The sequence below is a fragment of the Mesoplodon bidens genome (assembly GCF_964165515.1).
Source record: "Mesoplodon bidens genome assembly, chromosome: 11".
In the NCBI taxonomy this organism is placed as follows: domain Eukaryota; kingdom Metazoa; phylum Chordata; class Mammalia; order Artiodactyla; family Ziphiidae; genus Mesoplodon; species Mesoplodon bidens.
In genome coordinates this window covers 18,783,527-18,806,870 of record NC_138167.1, presented here as the reverse complement: position 1 = coordinate 18,806,870, position 23,344 = coordinate 18,783,527, and the positions used below count along the sequence as shown (strand labels likewise).

General features: G+C 36.0%; 1 protein-coding gene and 1 long non-coding RNA gene across 5 annotated transcripts in view; one reads left to right on the top strand and one right to left on the bottom strand.

Annotated features, from left to right (window-relative positions):
• The window catches only part of LOC308625592, a 50,219-nt gene extending 43,550 nt beyond the window's left edge, over nt 1-6,669 (bottom strand). For both annotated transcript variants that reach the window (XR_014017122.1, XR_014017123.1), the window contains exon 1: nt 6,316-6,669. This is a non-coding gene — a long non-coding RNA (uncharacterized lncRNA). The remainder of the gene's footprint in view (nt 1-6,315) is intronic.
• Nucleotides 1-23,344, top strand: part of SOX5 (SRY-box transcription factor 5) — a 1,022,130-nt gene that overhangs the window by 514,018 nt on the left and 484,768 nt on the right. The gene's annotated exons all lie outside the window — the stretch shown is intronic.

The following is a 23,344-nucleotide window of genomic DNA, read 5'->3' as shown; positions in this document are numbered from 1 at the left end:
TGTAAAGCACTTATTTCAACTATATACACAATTAGGCACCTAATTAGTGTGTTTCTTTATTGACAAATGCTTTCATACACTGATACTTGATTTCAGTGTGTAACTCTGCTATGTATAGGAAGGCATGCCATAAGAACCATCAAAAAAGTTGCAGCACACATGACCCTCAACCTGATTAAAGATCACGTTGAGTGCCATCCCCTTCTCCCAGTCATAGTGGGAAAGGCTCTTGGTCCCAGAGGCAAGGCAGACCTGCTTAGTTATTCGCTAAGTGATGCAGACATCATGAAGTGCCAGCTACCTTCCAACAGCTCACAAAAACATGGTCTTTACCAGAATATTTTGCCTTTTTACCCAGTTTAATAAACTGTGGTATCTCCTAGGTGTCATTGTATTTTGTTCTTATTTCTTCATTCATAATATTCTTTGCATCTAATGATTGGACAAGATGTTTTGGGGATATTGACATTTGGCTGAAATGTCTGTTTAATTTTGAAAGAATTCTTAATTTTTTCATTTTTGTCAGGTTTTAATGATTCTCTTCTAAGAACCCTTTTGATGATTTGTCTTTTTCTATGCACCTTTTTTTTTTTAAACAAAGAGAGAGCTGTGAAATTCCTTCTCTGATTTTTTATTTGAGGCAAGGCATTGACTTTTTTCCCCCTATGTCCCCTGGATGGCTGACCTGTAGCTTGAAGACACCTATCAGTTAGCCGGACTGTTGGGAACCCTCTCTTCATTGTATCTCTCTTTGATAATCAGGGCATGAATCCTTGGTTCAGTCAATAGATCCCTCTTTCTTGAAAGAGTTATCTCAAGGAGAATAAGCAGTGTTCCTGACTGATGGACCTGCTTGGCCTAAATCTAGATTCTTAAGATGAAACATTCTCTTGTTGTTGGTTTTTCCCCCTAAACCAAAACAAGTGTATTGTTATACTAACAAGATACTCAGAATGGTCTGTTGGAATTATCTTTTTATCGTCATTTTGGAAAAACTTCGATTTAGTTAATTGCTTTTTTTGGATATCGTCACATGGTTCAGAATTCAAAAAGTATAATAATGTGTACCACGAAAAATATTTCCCCATTCCCATTGAATATTTGCCCAATTTCTACTCCCTTCGCTCTCTGCAAGTAACAGTTGTAACTGGTAACTTGTATGTCCTTTTAGACTTTCTTTACTTGCTGATCCTTTGCAATAGGTCCTCCTTATTCCCAGTCTCCCAACTTATACATGTCCATGTTCACCTGACGTTCATAAAGTGTCTAACTATGAAGTGACATTTAACAATGTGCACGTTGAATCTAGGTACTTTTTGCTTGGCTTTGCATTCATCTTTCCACTTATGTTTTGAAGAGAAATTTCATATTTTCTTTGCTCTAATTCTGGTTGCCAGGATGGCCAAATGCCATTCCTGGAAGGGGTGTGTGTTAGAATGGGCACACGCAGAACCACTGGCACAGGAAAAGGAAACCATTCCTGTGTCAAGGAGATTTATCTATTCATTGTTTAAAAAATTGTTATTGTTACCATCATGGACCATTTGTTGTGTGCGACCCATGTTCTGGGTACCATTTTAAACAAAGAACAAGGCATGTTCCTGGGTGGTGCCCAAGGCACTCCCAACTGGGCATGTTGGGACTCTATCTATGGTAAGATTTCGATTTTGGTAGCCAGATCTTTAGCAGTAAGCAGAAACTAATCTAGTACAATTGTTTCAAACTGTACTCTGAGGAAAGCTGTAGGTATATTTTTTTTTTTTGTAGGTTTTTTATATGTGACCCTGGGGCCAGTTAGTGAAGGGAAGGGGAAAGGACATAACCTTGCTACTTTTATCTCTTTTATAAATTGTACCCTTGTAAGATTTCTATTGGAGAAGTATTCCAATGGCTTTAAAAAAGTTTGACATCCCTGCTCTAGAAAAGTAAATACCATAGCTGGAGTCAAGGAATTGTGTTAACTCTGGCTGTGCCTCATTTTCAATTCCACATTACATGGGGTGCAACAACCTGATGAGAACAAGTTGCAGCCCACGTGCAAGCTGATACAATTTTGGAAAAGTTGAGTGTAAATGTATGTTATTTAATTGCTTTATGCTTTTCATGCACTAGAAAAAAATCACTATAGGGATTCTGTAGGCAAGTTTTTGTAATGTTAAAGATCTCTTTGTAAGGTGAATAATACCCTATTTTATGTTGTCTAGGTTTGAGTTTTTGAGTTATATTTTCTTTAAGGGAGAAACATGTATCAAATAAGAGAGCACAGTAGCACTGACTTTCTAAATTATCTGAAAGGTGTAACATTAAGGGATACACATATCAGAGGAAAGAAAAGGAGAAGCAAAGGGCACTTCCCTGGTGGTCCAGTGCTTTCACTGCAGGGGGCATGGGATTGATCCCTGGTCGAGGAACTAAGATCCCGAATGCCAAAATGCATGGCCAAAAAAAGAAAGAAAAAGAAGAAGCAAAAGATGGAGAGAAGTTTTATTTACAAATAAATGTGTAAAGTTGTTTCCAAATTTTACAGTGATGGGGAAGGAGATCACAGCAGCAGAAAATGATCTGGCAATAATTTGGAGATGAGAGAATGGAGAAAGATGATCTACTTTACTGACGAGGTTTTTTTTTTTTTTTTTTTTTTTGGTACCCGGGCCTCTCACTGTTGTGGCCTCTCCCGTTGCGGAGCACAGGCTCCGGACGCGCAAGCTCAGCGGCCATGGCTCATGGACCCAGCTGCTTTGCGGCATGTGGGATCTTCCCGGACCGGGGCACGAACCCGTGTCCCCTGCATCGGCAGGTGGACTCTAAACCACTGCGCCACCAGGGAAGCCCTACTGAAGAGTTTTTATTGAGAGATTGGTGGCTGTGTAATGAGGGTTTAAAAACACCCATGTAATCCTCTTTCCAATATTTTTTGTTTAATTTTATTACTGGTTAGAAATTACGGAAAGAAAGTTATTTCAGAGTTAAACATCAGCACTTTCTTAAAGTTGTTACTTCATATTTTGAAGTCAGTCAATTTCATTTATGTAATATCTGGCTGAAGGTTACATATTAAGGACGACTATAAAAGTGTTTCACATGTCACTGGCATTCAATAGATGATTGCTGAATTCTATTAAATTACCTTCAGATACATCCTAATAATTCTAACAGCACTGGCTACCTTTAAATTAAATAGGTTGTGAAAGCATTAAAAATTAAGGTAATATGGGCTTCCCTGGTGGCGCAGTGGTTGAGAGTCTGCCTGCCGATGCAGGGGACACGGGTTCGTGCCCCGGTCCGGGAAGATCTCACATGCCTCAGAGTGGCTGGGCCTGTGAGCCATGGCCGCTGAGCCTGCGCATCCGGAGCCTGTGCTCTGCAGCGGGAGAGGCCACAACAGTGAGAGGCCCGCATAGCAGAAAAAAAAAAAAAATTAAGGTAATGCAAAATTAGGAAACTCATTTATTTGTTTAAATTGGTTAATTCATTATAGATGTCAATAACATATTTAAGACAACTGAGTAATAGCAGAAAAGACATTCATTAAGTTAAATATTAAAAACTATTTTTTAAAATCAGCAAGGTAGTATTAAACATACTGAAGGTAATATAAGTAGAGATTGTCTAGGTAAAAAAATCTATTTCACTTAAACTGTAACCCAAAAAGTGAAAATTGTGTGTATTTTTGTTGTTGTTTAATGCAGCCTTCTGTTTACTTCATTTATCAATAGTTTCCTCGTCTTTCATTCCTTTCTAACTTTGACCTACATGCCTTAGGTAGGGCATGAATTAAAGGGCAAATGTAGAGTTTGGGGATCCCCCATATCGAGGAGCAGGTGCAGGAGGACAAGGGAGTGAGAGGCTCAGAAAGGCCAAGCAAAGAGTCAGGAGAGTCACGCAAGAGGCATTCCCAATTCACACAGGGAAGCCAAGAGTTGAGGGGTTTGTGTGTGATGGTGTTAGATGCTAAATAGAAGTTAAAGAGGATGAAGCCAGAGAAAAGGCCGCTGGACTTGGAAATTAGGTGGATATCAGTCACCTTTGAGAAAAGAGCTTCTGTAAGAAGGTAAGAGCAGAAGCATTTGCAGTGGATTGAAGAGTGTACAGGAGATGGGTAGGAAGAGGCAGTAGACGGGGCCAAGCTCACAGGCAATGCAGTTGTTGATGAAAAGGAAAAGGAAGCAAAAAATAAGGGAAGCTGGACCAACAAAAGACAATCCAACTATTTTACCACTAACTATGAGTTTGACTGCTATTTGTTACAAATAAACTCCATTAGAAAGCAGTTTTCTTCTCTTCCTAACTTACACTAAACAAATCTGGAATGGTTGGCACCTTTTTTCAAAGACTTTAACAATTTGCTTGTGGGTTTTCACTTTTTGCCTACTCTTTTAAATGTAAAAAATTACTTAAGTAGATGTATTTGCATTGAATCAGCCTTCCATCCTTGTAATGAATGCCATATGGTTATGGTGCATTATTCTTTAATTCACCCTTTAGGTCTACTTGGTAGAGTTTTGCGCTTTTTTTTAAGTGATTTTGGTCTATAATAGTGTGTGTGTGTGTGTCTATACACACAATACTGTCTTGGTCATGACTTGGTATCAGGATTGTGCTAATGCTATAAAAGAATGGAGCCTTTTAATCATTTTAATGTTTGGGGACTGTTTAAACAAGAAAAAAATTCTCTTTAACTTAGTTTTATTAGAACAAATATAAAACTACCTGGGTCAGGAAAAAAAAATCTACCTGTCTGATATTTTTTGGAGATAGATCTTTAACAATCTTTTTCAGTTTTTCTATGGTCATTATCCTATATAGGCTTTCCATCTATTCTGTCATTTTATAATTTCTCTTTAAGAAAATTATTTTCATGATGGGGGAAATGAGTATATTTTAGGCTAAGGAGAAGGAACTAGTGGATGAGAAAGAATTTATGATAAAAATAGACAGGAATCATGTAATAAAGGAGAAAATTATTCTGATGGAAGAAGTGATGGAATACATAGCATAATTGGAAGGATCAGAAAGAAGCAGAGGCATTTATCCTTCAACTTGAGAGAAGCAGGTAAGGATGGGCAAAAATAGATTAAATTTATAGGTGGAGGAAACTTGGTAATTAAAGGGGAAGGGGAAGGAGGCAAACATTCATTTATTCTCTGTCTCGCATTGTGCAACGTGTTATATAGAAAAAAATCACACTTAATTTTCATATACCCCTATGAAGCAGGTTTTATCCTCTCTATTCTGTAGCTAAGGACACGGACAGGTTCAGTAATTTGCCCAAAGTATCACTTACGGAAACTGTGAAACTTTTATGAGTATTTACTCAATATGATTACAGAGCTTTAAGTCAAAATATTTATTTTTGTTTCCTGCGACTGGACAGAACACATCTACTACTAGGCATATATGCTTGTGTTTGTGTATATTTGCATATACATACACAACTGCAGATAGATCTTATGTGTATCTAAATATACAAATATATAAGACTAGGTGTATGTTTATGTAATTCATGTGAGGAAATTCTGCAGTTAGGGATTTAACCTAGAAAGACACCTCTCCAGATGATATAATAGCAATAATAACAACAGCTTCATTTATTGAGCAACTGTATACTTGCTGACAATTTGCATTGTTTCTATTTCTACTCTCACCACAATCATAAAAGGTAGAACTGTTATCACCATTTTTATAGATGAGCTTATTGAAGCTTGGAGAATTTCAGAAACTTGCCTGGGATCACGTTGCTGGTATGTACTGAGCAGGCATTCAAACCTAACTTCAAAGAATATACTGCTCTGTATACCAGACACTGCTTCTTTTTGGATATTCACTTATTATCTGTCAGAACTGTTTAGGATGCCCTTTTCTGTTCACAGAAGCCATTCCAGTGATTATCACTTACTTCCCAGATTCAGCTCTGTGAATCTTCGATTGTCAGAGGGTTTTTTGTTATGACTCTGCTAGGTAGTTATTCTTTGCCTACATAGTCTATTTGAATAATCAAAATAAAATTAAACAGATCCTCACTCTTATTCTGCTGAAATGACTAGCCCAGTGTCATGCACAGAGAATACAGTTACCAAATGTTGGCTGATGATGTTTATGACCCTCTGGGTAAGGCATGCCTACTCAATAGGGCTGAAGAAACTATACACCTGTTTATTTGTACAAAAATGAAAAATGTAGCATTTAAAAAAAAATCCTGTGACCATATGACTGGTGATTTTTCTACTTGGTAAAAATTAATCAACGTAGACTTTGGAAAATTCACATTTCAAGAAACTTCAAAGACATTTGTAATGATCATACGCAGTCACTTACCCACTCCCTTTTTCTTTTTCCCTTTTACTTTTATGCCTCTGCGCCCACAGCATGTGAAAGCATTGAAAGAAAATAAGAATCTTAAACTCATAAACATACCTGCTTACCATCTGGCAGGCATCCCAGCAGTCTGGTGATCTCCTTAGTTATCCAGCAGATAGTAGAAAAACAAGAGTCCTGTGAAGATTTCACATGTTGCCATATCCCTGCCAGATGGTGATTTGTAAAACATGGACAAATTGCACTGGCTCCACTTCCCTCCCACAATCACAACAGAAACACTGTAGCAATGGTGTTTAATTTGAAAGCAACTTCAACTGAATAACTTTTAAGGTATAAACATCTAAAGATTATCATGATAAAATGTATCATTATCTCCGGAGAGCTGGTCCTTTACAAACCTGCTCTTCTGTGCATGGCTACTTCTAGGATTCTCCCTAAAAACAAAATCTATGGAGGGTTGGGAAATGTCAACATCATGGGACATTTGATTACTACCTACTGATTCTTTGCCACAACATGATGTTTTCCTGTCATCTAATGATGGGCTGCAGGACTAAAAAATTACATTGACAAATTTGCCATTTGGGGCAACTTACCTCACATTGAAACACGAAGAACTGAATCGGGGTAGAAGCAGGGAATTCAAGTCTCTAAATGTTAATAAAGCAGTAAGTAGTTTTAAAATAATATTTCCCCGCTGTTTCAGTTGTTCTTTGTGGTTGCCTACACAATACTCAAATCACTGGTCAGTTTAGATGAAAAATGTCAAACAAGCGGTTTAGCATTGGGTAAACAAACTACTAGTTTGTGGTTCTCACTTTTCAACAAGCTTTGGTCTCAAAGCATACTTGGCCAGAGAGGGATATCTTTTCAACTCTTTCATTAATTCAGAAATCCACCTGGATCTAGCAGACAAAAACTTTCCTGATATTGATGGAAAATGATAGAAGATAACCAGCTCTTCTTCCCTGCTGCGGTAGCTAGATTTGCTTAGTAGTTTCTGTTCTCTGGAGGAAGTATACTGGCCACTTCGTCCTGATGATATGGATGCAAAGTTTTTACATAACCTTTTTTTTCTTTTTTAGTGGGAGCTTTATTAAGATATATTTACATATTAATTCACCCATTTAAAGCATACAATTCAATTACTTTTAGTGTATTCACAGAGTTATGATGATGCAAACATCATCATAATCAATTTTAGAACATTTTCATCACCTCAGAAAGAAATTCCAAACTTATTAACAGCCATTCCTCATTTGTTTCCCAAACTCCACAGCCACAGGCAACCACTAATTTACTTTCTGTCTCTATAGAGTTGCCTATTCTGGACATTTAACTTAAATGGAATCATATAATGTGTGGTCTTTTGTGACTGGCTTCTTTCAATTAGCATAATGTTGTCAAGGTTCACCCATGTTGTGTGTCAATACTTCATCTTATTTTTTACTGCCAAATAATATTCCTTTGTATGGATATACCACATTTTATTTATCCATTTATCAGTTGATGGACATCAGGGTTGTGTCTACTTTTTGTGGAAATGTGGCTATGTACATTTGGGTACAAGTTTCTGGGTGAGTATATTTTATTTTTCTTGGGCACATATACCTAGTAGTGGAATTGCTGTGTCAGTTGGTAACTATATTTTTAAACTTTTAAAGAGTACGAGGACTGTTTTTGTTTGTAACACCTTATTCCTTGTAGGCCAGGGACATAGTTAGACTGTAGACACACTGAAAGTCTGTAATCTATAACATTTTAATTTCTATTTCAGAATAGTGAATGGACATGGTTTTTACAATTAGACAAATCTAGAATTGAATCGTAATCTCACTGCTCACAACTCTATGATCTTGGGCATATTTCTTAATCTCTCTTAAATTTCATTCCATCATCTATGAAATAAGGATAATAACACCAGTTTTGCCTAGAGTTTGTGTGTGTGGAATGTGATGATGTATAGAAAGCAGCTAGCACAGTGCTGATTACATGGCAACTTTCCAATAAATGTTGGGGTTTTTTTGTTTGTTTGTTTGTTTTGTTTTTTTATTCTTTACTTTTTGCTTTTGAGTTCCTGAGCTTTAGGAACAGACTTAAGGAAAAGCTTTGGGGGATAATTTAGGTGTTCAGGTGAGGGTCTTCTTGGCTGATTTATAGGCTCCTTGGAGAAAAGAATCACATTTTTATGTTTACTCTTCAGGATTATATTTAGAATTTAATAATCAGAAAACAATAAAAAGAGTGTATACAAAACACTGTTTGCTGTAACTTTTAAGAACTTAGTGTTAAAAAATGAGACTTTATTGCAATTCTTATGCAGGTGTGTTTTATTATTGGGGGAAGCTTATTCCACATGTAGACCATCTCATAAGAAATTGAAATGAGAAAGAAGTATGATTCTGAGGAATTTTTTTGTCTTTTTAGTGAAATATATTTGACATATAGCATTGGGTAAGTGTAAGGCCTACTGAGGAATAATTTCTAGTTAGAGTTTCAAAGTGAGACCTTTCCATAAAGACCTTTCAAATCATTTATTACTTGCAGACACTGGGCGCTTGGCTGACCCAGTATGGAGATGTGCACTTAGTTCCATAGAGATGAGAAGGGCTTCCTGAAGGAGGTATTATAAGTCATAAACATTTAAAGTCTTGAAGATCTCTTTAGGGCTGCTTTCTTGACTTCGGCAAAACCATGCTTACATCACACAGAACGATATGAGTGTTGAAAGATCATGAGCAAAGGGGATTTCATCATCTTTCCCAAGAGTGGACTACCCATGTGAGATGATTTTCTGCATGCAGAATCTGGCCTTAACTTGTAACCTAAATCCTTTTTGCTTCATTTAAATCCATTTTCACTAAATCCATTTTCCTGAGGCCATAAAAGAACAGGAAAATATTTATCTAGGTTAGCAGGTTTGCCCCATGTCCCCCAATCTTTTAAACTATCCCAGAGAGGTTCAGCTGGGCATAAATGGTGTGACAGTTAAACTGAGATGTTTCCTTTCACCAGTCTTTGGGTGGTCATCCTACTGACCCCTTGAAACTCTAGAGGTATTTGAAGAAACCAAGAAAGTTTTATTCATACTTCCAAAGGGGGAGGGGGAGAGGAAGGAAAGGAAAAATGTAAAAGGGATAGGAGATGTGGCTCAGTTATATTCTTGCTTATACTTATACTCGGACACATTTTTAAACCTTTTTTTATGGTTTCAAGTTCCAAATTTAGGTATCATTAAGTTTAACGTTTTAAATTAACAAATTTTAGTGGGAAGCAGCCACATAGCACAGGGAGGTCAGCTCCCTGATCCCTGTAGGTGCTCTGTAAGGTTGGGATAGGTAGGGTGGGAGGGAGACGCAAGAGGGAGGGGATATGGGGATATATGTATACGTATAGCTGATTCACTTTGTTATACAGAAGAAACTAACACAACATTGTAAAGCAATTATACTGCAATAAAGGTGTTAAAAAAATAAAATTAAACTAAAAAATAAAATAATAAATTTGACTTTATTAATTATATGTGTTATCACATATTGCCTACATTTTTGTGTCAATCCAAGGAGGAATATTTGAACTCCAATAATTATTCCAATTTAAATTATTCAAACACTACAATATGATATCACAGATATTAATAAGCTTTTGTAAACTCTTCTCACAGACAACTCATGCTTTCTTTTAAAACGAAATTTGAATTTCAAGCCTAGGTTACTTCATAGTATCATTTTAAATTGATAACATCTGAAAGGGGTGGGGGGGTGAAGGGAGTTCCCCTTTCAGCTCTTCAGAACAGATTCTGTTTCAAGATTGCCAGAAAATTTAGACCTGCTGCAAGTTTAACTTTTGCATTACTGCTTTTTTTAAAAAAATTCTCTCCTTGCACGCTCCTTCCTTCTGATTATACTCTCCTCCCCTGCTCTTAAATGTGTCTATTACCCTCAGGCTTTGACCTTGGGCAGACTGTGAGCACAAAGTCATGTTATTTAGAGTGAAGTAACACCAGTAGTCAGGAAGGAACAATGTAGTTCAAGCCAGATAAAATAAATCTCTCATTTCCTGTCAAGGGACTGAGCCAAAAGCAATGATGAGAGACAGGGGGCAAACCGCGCAACTCGAAACACAGACGCTGGGGATAGACACCACCACAGGCCTCCTTTGAATACAGACAACAAAACCCAAACCAGCCAGAGTGACAGGAGACTGCAGAAGAGCTCCGGAAAAAACCAAAACACATAAAACAGAGGGGAATCTAGGCAACTCCTGGCCACCAGAACGACTTATTTGAATTGCTTGAGTAGAGAGTCCTAAGGACAAGAATGAGACATGTGAGGGATTCCCCTGTACACTCAGGGAGTTTCATAAACTTTGAAACACACCTGTGGAGCTGCCACTTTTGACGAACACAGCTTTCGAATGAAAGACAAACATCGATCTCTGACTCACTGTGAGCTTCATATTAAATACGCAAATAGCCATGGGAAGGTGTTCCCGTACTCAACAGACTGACGCAGAGATGATCGCTGTTCCCATCTCTAAGAACTTTGCTTTCTGAATGACTGCAGCTTTACTAAACAAGCGCCGATAGAGTGGCTGCTAGCCACCGGTGCTGTTTAAAGTTATTTCAAATATTTAATCCCTCTAATCCTTAAAAGAGCACGAGGAGGCACCCGTTTTACTCTTATTTTATAATTGAGATGCCTGGGGCACTGAGAGGCAAAGTGACTTACTTAATCACATGGCTCATGAGCGACAGAACCGTGATCTGAACCCCAGTCCTGGGGGTCCAGAGTCCACTCCTTTAATTATTATACTTTGCTGAATACATAGCCATATCCTACTAGCATGACATTTTACTAATCTTAGTTGTTTGCAAGCCCTGCTCAGATTCTTTTGAAGTCCACTCTTTGTTTCAGTTGTACAATGCTCACGTCTGAATGCTCGTGTCAGGCCGAAAAGAAATGTAAAAAATAGCGAGAGCATGCTACATTCATTAACAACGCTGAGTATTTCACTTTTGTCCGAAGCTCTTCCAAGATGGTAAGGGACTGAGAGTTCGTTCATTCATTCATTTGTCCCATCAACAAATGCTCATTATTGAGTGTTTACTACATGTTAGGCACTCTGATGGGTGATGGAAGAGCCTCCTGCTGACACAGAATCAATCAAGGATGCATTTAAGATCCAGTCTTGTACAGGGTATACTGTATAAGGAATCTTTATGAAGACAGCAAAATTCTTAAAGATGAATACTAGTTTATATTTGGAGATCAGAATTTTTTTAGGATGTAATATCATTTCACCTTTTGAATCAAACATTTAGAAACTATCACATGGAGATGGAAGCATTCTTTAAGACTGTACCAAAAGACTCTGCCCACGTAGCGTCAAAATGACAGTAGACATGCATACTTTAGAAAAAGCATGCCTCATTGTGAGAATGTTTCTAAAACTTAATTTGTAGTCTTTTGTAGTCCTCCTAGACTAGAAAAAGTAGCAGTGTTTTGGCTTGAAATATACACTGTGCATAGTTCTCTTGTGGCACATAACATGTTATATTATACTTAGATGCAGCAGTATTATACTTATCTGCTAAACTAAACTTCCTGAGTGGGGTATTGTATTCTTCATCTTTGTGTTCCACTGCCTGTTGTAGTATCTGGAATTTAGAAGTTACTCAGTATATGACTGTTACATGAATGGATGAATACATTTTGCATACACACATAAATCAGAGGCATGCACACAACCTTTATATGTGTAATATCATGTAAATCATGGATGGTTCAAGACAAATTGTACTATTAAAGGCAATGATTATTCCTTTTATAAAATAATAACCATAATAATGTAATAGATAATTTATTTGAATATTTACTATAGAAGGCCTAGTAACACCTGCTTCTATGTTTTTAGCATGGGTTGTTTAATTTAATCCTCACCCTAATTCTATGAAGCGTGTACATGCTTTGTTTTAAGGTCAAATTGAAAATGACCATAAGTGATGGACCCTTTTACTTTAAGTATTATATAATTAAATTTATTCTGTTACTATTACTAGTGGAAAAGACTCAGGAAAATAAAAAAAAATCTTAATTTCCCCCCCCCTTTCTAAGAAATAATAAAATAGTCCCGGTTCAAGAGGTAACTATAGCTCGCATTTATGTTTTTGGGAGCAATTCCATAAAAATTTCCGTATCCTCAGAGGAGAAAACTCAGGCAGATGAGAGGTTTTGCTGGGGCACTGCATGCTTGTATGAGGAAACTTGTGCATTGTTAGGGTATATAAAACACAGAGATGCCCCATAATAGATTTGGTGGACCCATGCCTTAACCCTTGGAGAAATTCAGGAAGAAAACTGTATCAGACCACTTGGACATATGTGGGTGGAGAAGATTGCTCCAGCTCTGTCATGCTTGAATTTGAATTAGAAAGATGCCTTTGATAGATGTTGAACTTTATTTTAAAAGGCAGGCCTTTATATCTATTTTATGTTTATTAACCTGTTCGTATATGATGCCTACACAAAATGCAAAATATTTTAACAAAATGAGAAAATTAATTCAGACATTCAGATATTTTGTTTCCTGGTGTCCTTAATACTTGCACATACAGGTATGCCATAAATACTGGCTAGTCTTTTGCTTTCCGATATTTATTGACCTTTTTACCTCTCTGCTTTGTCTTCTGTTGACAGAAAAAGGGACTTTTGCTTAATCTAACCCAGGATGTTTCCTTTAAACAAAAACAAGTACTTCCTTTCTACAGGAAATTTATGAACCAGAAAGTCTGTGGAGACAATTCATCTCTTCTTTAGGTAGTTTGCAACACAGTGTGAACCTAAGGTCGGCTCAGACTCTGGTGGGGAACAATATCAATTATTTTTATATGCCCCAACTTGGGCTATCTGTTCCTGTCTCTCCTCTACTAATATTCATATTTAGGATATGACAATTAAACGCTGATAAATAGTAGATAACATATTCTTGAAGAAACATGTATGCTGAAGGTTCTGTATGATTCACAAAAGCAGAAAAATGAAATCATTGAGAAGCAAGGACTGACTAATACCAATACTGACTGTATTGTAACCATGAGTAAAAGATGAAACTCAAAAACTATTCTCTGTATGGACCAAAAATGATCATGAAAATTCATATCTATTGGTGGATTTCTTTACCTTTCCTCATGAGGAAACACCCATGAAATCAAGTATCATGATCCAAACAGTTAATAGGAAATATATTTAATGCAACATAAAACTAAAATTGTAGAATTCATTGCTGCTATCACTGAAGCAAATGGCACAGTAAGTGTAGTTTTTAAAAAAGGGTCAATCATTTTTATGAATATGGAGAACATTGTAATTACATTATCTCAAGAAACTTTAAGAGATTCCAGTCAATCACACTTCAGAACAGATCAATAGCTTGGTCAGGAAGAAATATTTCCGTGTTTTGTTGGTATAGCACACTCGACATATTATTGATCTCTAGATTCTATTATTGGGCAATATTCAAGACAGACTCCAGGTTAGGATAAAAATTGTACAACTTGTTTTATCAATTTTAACTGCTTTATTACTGCCTTGTATACGTGATACTATAAAGGTACATACTGATATTATTATGCAAAAATTAATGCATAATTATTAGAACCAACAATACCAAGGCTTCCTAAAACTTGTATTCTTTGTTTATATGCATGTCTTTAATCCTTTATTTTTGTAATAAAAATCTAATGTTTATCTAGTTCTACATTAACTTTTTGGTGACATTTGAAGACATATTAAAGAGTGTTAAATGTAGTGTTGGTTAATCACTGTAAAATACAGGTAAAGTGCTCAGTACTTTGTCTTGTGCATGCTAGATGCACAAACAAACAACTTTAATGATTGATTTGGGGCGTTTACAAAAGGACTTAGTATTATTTAAAGTGTACTTAATGTTCATTTTTAAATGCAGTTTAAAACAACCCAATTACAACTTATTATTAACCAATATATTAAATAAGGCAAGTCTCACCCAAATTTATTAGTTTGCTACTTATCACAAGAACATTCTCAAATTTAGAGGTGGTATTTTTTTAAATTCCTGATTATTTCTTTATAGCCAGATACAGAAATTGTTATCTAAGTTTCACTTAGGCATTTTGATGTTTCTTGAGCTTGGGGAGAAATTTTTTGTTCCACCTGTGTTTTAATTTTTATAAGGCTCTTTCAATATTTTGTTCACCATTTGGCTCCCCTCATGTGAACAGTTTGGAAATGATTTTTCTTTTTTCTTGCAGTTATAAATTCACAAGAGGAGCCCAACTTTGATAAAGAGAGAAAATGAATGGTTTAAGGACTGTAACATATGTGGTTATGGTATTCTATTTTATATATATACAGTCTTTAATCAAAAGAACTCCAAATACTTCAATGTCCTCATAAGATTCATTTTATAACTGACAGTATTTCTTAAGCCCCAGATTGATTCCTCTCTCTGCCTCCTCAATCCAAGAATTTGTCACTTTTCTTGCACATGGTATCACTAGTAAGCAGTTCTGTGGAACTTGTAATTTCTGTATCCTCATCTTGACAAAAATGTTTAATGTTTATAATAGAGGGACCAAAGGTGTACACATATCTAGATAAGTTTCACTCAGTTTACAAGTATTCAGTGAGCCTTATGACAAACAAAGGTCTTCTATAGGATTCAGAAGGCAGAGGAAGCCCCCTTACTGATCCCCCAGGACCATCAAAACTGATCTCTGAGATTGTTCAGCCCTGGTGTCTCTGGTCCCTGTTTTAGAAAACTAAGTTTTCCTAGATGTCCAGATTTTCTAGTTTCAGAAATAGTAGTATATTTTGATTACTGATGAGAGGGAATATTCTTTAATTTAGAGTTATACTTAATTAAAATACGCTTGGGGTTCTTTATAAAGGTTTTCCCCCCAATCACAAGGTAATCCAAACATTTAAAGGAATTTTTAATAAGCATTGCAGGCATATAGCTCAAGTAAATATTTAATATTTGTAGGGAAACATCAAAAACATTTACATTTTTCAATTATCAGAGAAAATTCATGCAGATTATGAGCAATTAAAGTGCATAATGTCTTGTGACAGTGTAATAGCAATATTGCTACAATTATTTGCTTCCTACCATGAGCAAGTATTTACTAGGGATTTATGTGTGGTAAATTTGTGACCTTTTTTACTTGACCAAGTTCATCACAAGCCATTTTACAGTTTAGAAAGTGAAAACTCAGAGTTGTAAAATAATGTGTTCCTGGTCACACAGTGAGAAAGTTAGGAATCTGGGTATTCTCAACTCTAATTTCTGTTCATTTGTCTAACTGCTAAAGAAGTAATATTTAGAAGTAAATTTTTTTTCTACATGCTGGTCCTTTGAATTTATCTCAAAATATTTCCAAAATTCTGTATTAAACACCACTGTATATTCACCACAGTCCTAGGTTTCATACATACATGACACAGAAATCGTATGCCATCTTCCTGGGAAAATAATGCTAACATAATTGAACCAGGACGAGCCTGTCTGAGCACATTGGCATGAATTTAATTTTTATTTTTAAAAAGCTGATATGTATACCTGGTTTCCATAATAAGATTGAAATCAGCAAAGTTAGGAAATAAGTGTTCACTTCTATTGTATCTGCGTAGTTTGGCTTCCTACAGGACTGAGCCACTTCCGACTGGACACAATAGGTGATTGATAAAAGTTTCTTGATTAAATGAATAGCTTTTCCTTGGTTAAGTTTTTAATTCAGTATGTTTAATACATTATTCTCCTTATATTTCTGTATCAGAAAACATCTGAGAGATTTCAAAGGAGTAGGGGAAATTAATATGTATATGTTGTAGGATTTGGGTAAAATTTTTACTGATATAGAAATGCTGAGATTTTTCTGTCATCATTATATCTCAAAAATTATTTTACCATTTTTGCAGCCATTTGAGCTTTAACTACCTTAAGTGTATATGTTTTGCCTTTTATTATTAAATATGAACCATATCAGATTTAACATACAAGTGAGCATATTTCAATTGACTTTTATGGTTAGAACAATGTTACAGAGTTTTTTGTTTCTGTAATCAATGAACTTAAGAGTAGCCCTCTGCATCTAACTCATCTCCATATTATCTATCTAGTGTTGACTTGAGCGAGACCTTGAACAGTCACCACTACACAATATACTTTAAAGTTTTAAAAGCTATTTGTTTTGGCTTGTTTTAGTCTAGCAATTGAGAAATTATTGAGTCATAGCAGATCTTACACACAGGAAAAAAACATCAAATCATCACCTCTTTTTGAATCTCTATGTTTTTTCGGAAGGCTTCATTACTTCTGGGGATATAAGTGACTCATATGTGTTGGAAAAACTCAGAGTTTCCATGATTGCTCACATTTTTTGACTTTAATATTTACCATTAGAAATGACATTTTATCCTGCCAGGGATATGGGAAAGGGGTCGAGCTCCAGAAGTCTCTTTCCTAATAAAACTGTGATTAGATATATGCAATAAATACAGGTTTGGGGGTTTTTCTTTTCTTTTTTTTTTTTTTCTTTCGTTGTTGCTAGGAATCGGAAGAAAATATAGTAAGTAAGCTAGTTTTAAAAAGCAGTGATAATTGTGAGAATAACAATTTCTAATTTTTAATTAGGATGTCCACATAGAAATCATAGGGAACTCTGCAACTTAGTTGAGGCTGATGTGATACACATCTGTAAACAGGACTGAGGCCTTGTAAATATGGATGAAAGTATTACAGCTTAGAAAGAAGAATCAGAAATAGCAGACCAACTGATTTCCATTCATTTTCTATCACATACCACTCAAGAGTGAATAGTACAATATTGAATTATTTTTGATTGGGCTTCAAATCTAAAATATGTAATTTCCCGCCATGGGTAGCGGATAAAAACTTCTTCTTTTTAAATCTTCCTTTACTTGAATTATATTGGGCTTTACCTGGATCTCTTTTTACTCCTTTGCAAGAATACAGAGCAAGGAGGGGGTTGAAGTTCCCATTATGTCAATAGGCCTCAAGAATGTGGCAATATTTGGTTGTGTAATTAATTTGTTTCACAAAGGGAAGAGCCCTCCTTAGGATTTTTGGAGGTGACACTGGAACTCCACAAACCTAGTCACATGGCACAGGACTGTGGTGAAATCCTGCTCTCTGGGTCACTGGGAATCACAGCAGAGTGATTCCCTCTTGACCCTTGGTTTCTAGAGTTGGTATTGTCACAGCTCCAGAAGGTAACAGGAAATCCTGGGTGCGATGGATATTCAGGACCACTGAATTCCATGTCCCTGCCACTGACAGAGCTTCCTGGGAACTCAAGGCACATGTTTTGCTCTGAAGAAACCTCCACATCCACATGGTTTCTGGCTGAAAGAAAGGTTTATTTGGTGCCTCAGTTTTCTCTGTCTTCCTCTATTAATTTTGGTAGGGTTTTATTTTTGTTTCTAGAAACTATATGGTTAAAGCTCTCTAAACGTAAAGAAAATATACAGAATAGTTTTGTCATATTTTAAATCTCCAGTTCTACTCTTTTCTCCTTTGGATCTCTTTTTAGGGAAGGGGGAATGAGTAGCTTCAGAAAGCATCCTAAAAGTATTTACAGCATCATGCATGATTCTTTATACATTTAACTGTCCGGTTTGGGCTACTACTTTTATCACCAGTCTGTGTAACAATTTGCAGTAGACCTAGTAATACTAGTGTTAAATGTACATTTAAAACTATAGCACGTAATGCCACTAAAGTGGAGAAGTAGTGTTGGAAACTACTAGACAGACACCAATTAGTCTCTATTTTGAGGAAATATTTTAATGAAAGTGAACAAGTAATTCTTGTAACTATAGATATGTATAAGTTCACATTCATGAGATGTAACATCTTTTCATAAAAGTTTATATTTAACTTTGGAATAGAAATATGTTTGACTGGCATACTTTGAACTTTTTAAGCTGAATATCACTTAATGATATATTTCATTGTACACTTCTCACTGCATTTTTTATTTGCCAGCCTCCTTGACACTCCCCCAGTATAACTATGATCATGTATGGAAACATTTTAAGTTAACATGGGGACAAGGTGGCTCTCTCTTTTTCTTAACTCACTTAGCTTTTTTAGCTGTAGATGACTCACAGCAAGTTTATATCCCAATTCACAGAATTATTGATTAATGTCATGAAATATCATTACCATCCATAAATGGGAGTTCCTCTTGTACCATCAATGACAATGCCAAGAAACAGACTTCAGGATGGTTAATTTCTAGGTATCCAGCCTATCCACTTGATCAGGATTCACTCTTTTACTATCTATATATCTGCTCTATATATGTGTATATATGTTATTTATTGGAATTATCTTAAGTGCATACTTGAATAGCTTGCAAGGGTCAAAGAGAGTTCAAATGATAGAAAAATGGCTTGTTTTTTTCTCCCTCCCCCTCCCCCCATCACTAATGCTAACTGACGAAGAGTGCAAGGCAGTGTCCTTCATTTGGAGAGTGTGAATGCCATTCTTGTGAAATACTGTAAATAGTAATTCACAAGAGGGTGACTTTTATATTGCTTTTACATTGATAACATGCCTTGTGAAGACTTACAGTTATTCTGCTGAATTTAAGAGAGATAAGAATGGAATGTGTGTGCTAATTTAAACATCTGTACATACCATAAAAGAATTCTTTATGATCAGGAAATCAGGTCCTTTTAGATGTTTACCAATATTAAATAACTTTTAAAGTTGTTATCCAATATGTGAATACTTTATTACTTTCCTCAGTTTTTCCTACCATACTGCCTTTCTGAAGTATTGAGAGAAGGGCTATGATCCTAATATAGCCCTTATGATCATAATCCCCAAATCTACAGTTTATAAAAATGAATTTGAATCACATCTAGAAGCAGTATGACTTGTCACAGCAGCATCAGACTGCAGAGCAAACCATAAGGACTGAGGGTCGATGTCGACCCAAATAGGGGTGCAACCACGGTGTAGTCAATTTGTAAACAGCTTATTATTCAGCTTGATGAAAACATAATGCCCACATGTAAAGGTTGCTGGTGAACATAAAAATTACAGAGTGATTCACTTCTCAAGAGCAGTACCAGAGCAATACCAGCCAGCTACGTTGCAGATTAACCCTGTGTACCTTCACGGTGTTTGTTTGGTAAGGTACAGTAGAAGCATTTGAGGATTTGAATGCCAAAAGCTGTGAAGTCAGTGTAGTGTTGGAATGTTTAATGGCATTAATTATCATTTATACATGGACCTACTCCTCCTTAAGGCCCAGGAGGCAGTGACTCACTGGGTTGCCATTAACTGTCATTATTGCTAGTAAAGTCAACTTCCTATTCCTAAAAATAAAGAAAAAAATTAATGGTGAAAAACACTTCATTCTCTAATACAGCGTTTGTGTTGCTAACTAACGTATTCTGTATTTTAGAATTCTGGTGGCATTTTGAAATGAAGATGAATCTCAATATTTTTATAACTACAGGCTTTAGCCTTTTTAAAAAAAATCTTAAAAAAAGATTTTAAGGTGTGTGTGTGTAATTTTTCCTTTCCCTAGGGTTTCCCTGGTATGGAAAACAAACAAACAAACAGACAAACAAAAACTTGCAAAAGATCTGCAGAGGAGTTTTGGTTTTGTTTTAAATTGATCATTTCTGAGGGACAGAGATCAACTTGGAAGGATAACCACCTAGAGATAGAAGCAAATGGCTGGCCAGTTCAGGGCAGAACTTTCTCCAGTCTGAGAATTTGGCACTGTATAGTGAAACCGTTCATATTTTGTAACGAATGAGGGACAAGCAGTAGGATAAATAGTTGTAGAAATTGAAGTTGCATAAAGTTAAAATATGTTCAATTATACATAGTGAGGGAGATGCTTTTCTTTCTTTCATTAAGAAATGATTTATACATAAGGGCCAGTGAGTTGAAGGACTGTGATTTATTTTTTTGACCTAAGATATTTATTACATTTTCTTTATGGTCACTACTCCTGGTGTGATATCATTTAGTTTTGGTTTCTGATAAAAGAAGAAAAAATATTTCCATAGTTTTCTTCTATGCTGTTTCTTTGTTTTAAGGATGCTACTTGGTTTGCCTTATACGTTGTAATAGCTTCAAATGACCCATTAGAAAAGCCAGTTTTTATTTCTGATTTTGAGTTTTTATTTGTAAATATTTATTTGTAACTGTTAATGCTTACAGGGGTTCGCGTACGGACTGTGTGTATATAAGAGTGTACGACAGGCTGAAATGCAAACTGTGGTTGTTATCAGTGGTTAGCATTTACTGAGTAACTGCATATTCTAAAAGCAGAATTGGTGAAATTAAAAAGTAGATGACATTAGGATAAGATATAGGTACAAGTTGCCAAAAGTAATTGTTTTTTACCCTCAGAGTCACTTAGAATCTTCTCACAGAGGCTATTACTGCCATCATAGAGTATTTATTGAGAACTCATAGTTTGCTAGGTACAGAAAAAAAGCATTGGACAGAAAGAACCGTGATTTCAGACAGAAATGTAAAACAGGATTTGGGAGACTTTAAGCTTACATCGTCAGGAGACGCTGGGGTTTAGCATTCTGTTTCATGTGGAGACCCACAGTTAATATGGTCCTTGTTGAAACTTAAAACAGCTCTATTAGGAGCTTGATTGAGAAGTGGGGGAAGAGGCATAGAGTAAACAAAAGTGTGCGTTTTCAAGACAGCCTAATTGTATACAGTACATTTGCTTCCGCAGTTCCTTCTAATCCATCAAATAGTAAAACACACAAGTTTATTCTATTAAAGTAGATAAAATTGTTAGGTAAGTAGAATACGTGGACCAAAAGGGGAAAAGGCATCTGTTTAACAATTCTCTATTGTTCAAAGGATCACAGAAGTACTGTTGCCTGCCTGTCGCATTCAATCAAGTTGGGTAAAATGCTGCTTTGGAGAAAAGGAAGGAGGAAACTCTGAAAGTATTTGCTTACACCTTTTTTCAAAAATTCCTCCGAGTGGTGGTGATGAGAGTCCCAGGGGCAGGGGAGAATTCGGGTTTGTGAAGTGAAAGAGTTATTGGCTCCCCCTCACCCCCATTCCTGTCTTTTACTTTGGTCCTGCCCAGGAAAGCTGCACGCAGTCGGAACTAATTGTAACTCACTCAGGAAAGTCTTCATTAGCTCCACCACACATGGTTACCAGATGTGCCGAAAGGCAAGGCCAGGGAGACGAGGGCTGAGGCATCCAGGGAGCGGAGAGAAACAAGTAGATTCATTTGAAAACTTAATAATCTGCCTTTTGTTTCCAAGTGTATTGTGTTAGAGAAATGGGAGAGAAGGGAGTTTGGGAAGATGAAATGCCTTCTTATTCACTCATTCTCTGGAAGCTGAATGGAATTCTTTGTCTTCTTCCGAAGATCAAAACTTTTTGTGACTGTCAGTGCGTTGGGAATGTTTTACTTTCTCCATCAGAAATGAAAAGTACCTGGATTATCAAAGCAGTCGTGTTTTTCTCATGGCTGAGATGGATAGTCCTAAATTAGGGGTCTTTGAATAGAGAGAGTGGACTTAGAAAAAATGTTAATGACATGTAAAAAACTGTCTTCAGATTACAGTTCCAGCTAAGCATCATTGAAAACAAGAGAACAGGGTTTTTCTCATCTCATCATTCTTAACCCTGATCCAAGTCAGGAGTAGAGTGGGGTGGCATTATGTCTTCTTTTGTACCAACTGTGCTAATTTTTGGCAGTAAAGAGTGCTAATTGCAGACCCCTGAGATTAAATATTTTATTTGCACTACTTATGGGTATATTCCCTGGAAGTTTGGATTTATTCCTACCCACTATGCTCCACAAGAGATTAATTGAAATCACAGAATTTCTACTGTTTCTGAAAATGTATTCACCATCTCCTCACTTAATTTATACCGCTATCTATAGACATAGATTATTTTGGAAGGCCAGTAACAACTACCCTATCTAGATGAAACCTCTCATTCTCAAAATGGAACCTTTTGACACCGCAGGAAATTAGGACAGTAAAAAAATGGTACCGTGATTTGGATTCTCATAAAAAGCATAGAAACTTTGTTATTTATTTATTTATTTATTTAGTGCCTGGATTGACTTTTTTTTTTTTAATTTCATTTGCAATGATCCTGGAGATTCAAAGTAATTTTTAAAATTAGACATCAAAAATGTCAAATAAATGAATTGTAAAAATCTTGAATTCTGCCGCTGAAAATTTTAAGACTGGCTAGGTATTTTACTAGCAATTTTAGGACAAGCCATTTTGGGTGATGCTTTATCCCTTCCATTCTTAATCCTGCAGTAGAATCATAAAGACACCTGGAAAAAACATACAGCAAGTTAAAAGAGAAAAGTTGCTTCTACTGGTCTTGAAAGAACATGGTATAGATTCATTTCATTTTAAGATAAAAGACCCAGTGGTTATTAACCTATTGGGGGTCATGGAACCATCTGAAATTTTGATGAAATCTGTGGACCTTCTTCTCACAAATGTGCTTATACACAGATTTTTAATGTAATTTAAGACTTTCCAAAATCCACTTCCAGTTTGAGATCTCCAGTCTAGAGCCTTCCAATGCTTCCCCCCACCCCCCAAAAAATACCCACAAAGTTCAAGTGTTACAAAGTGTGAATTATATAACCTGTTCTATTTAGTCCTAATAAGTAGAAGAGAGTAGTCTGAAGGAAATTTCATTGAAAATGAAATGTTCTTCACCAACATATTTAGTTTCTACTGTTAAAAGAGATGCATCTATATTTACTTTCCTTAGTTACGTTTTAACTTTCTTTCAGATAGTAATCATACCTTCTTTTTCACTTAGACTTCCCAAAGAGCTCAGTATAGCTTTACCCACACAGTACTTATCTGGCATGGTCTGACTGACTGACCGAATGAATGAATGAGTTAATTTTTAAGTTCACTTGTTGGTAGCTTCTGTAGTTAACAGCAGAAAATGCTACCATACTAATTAA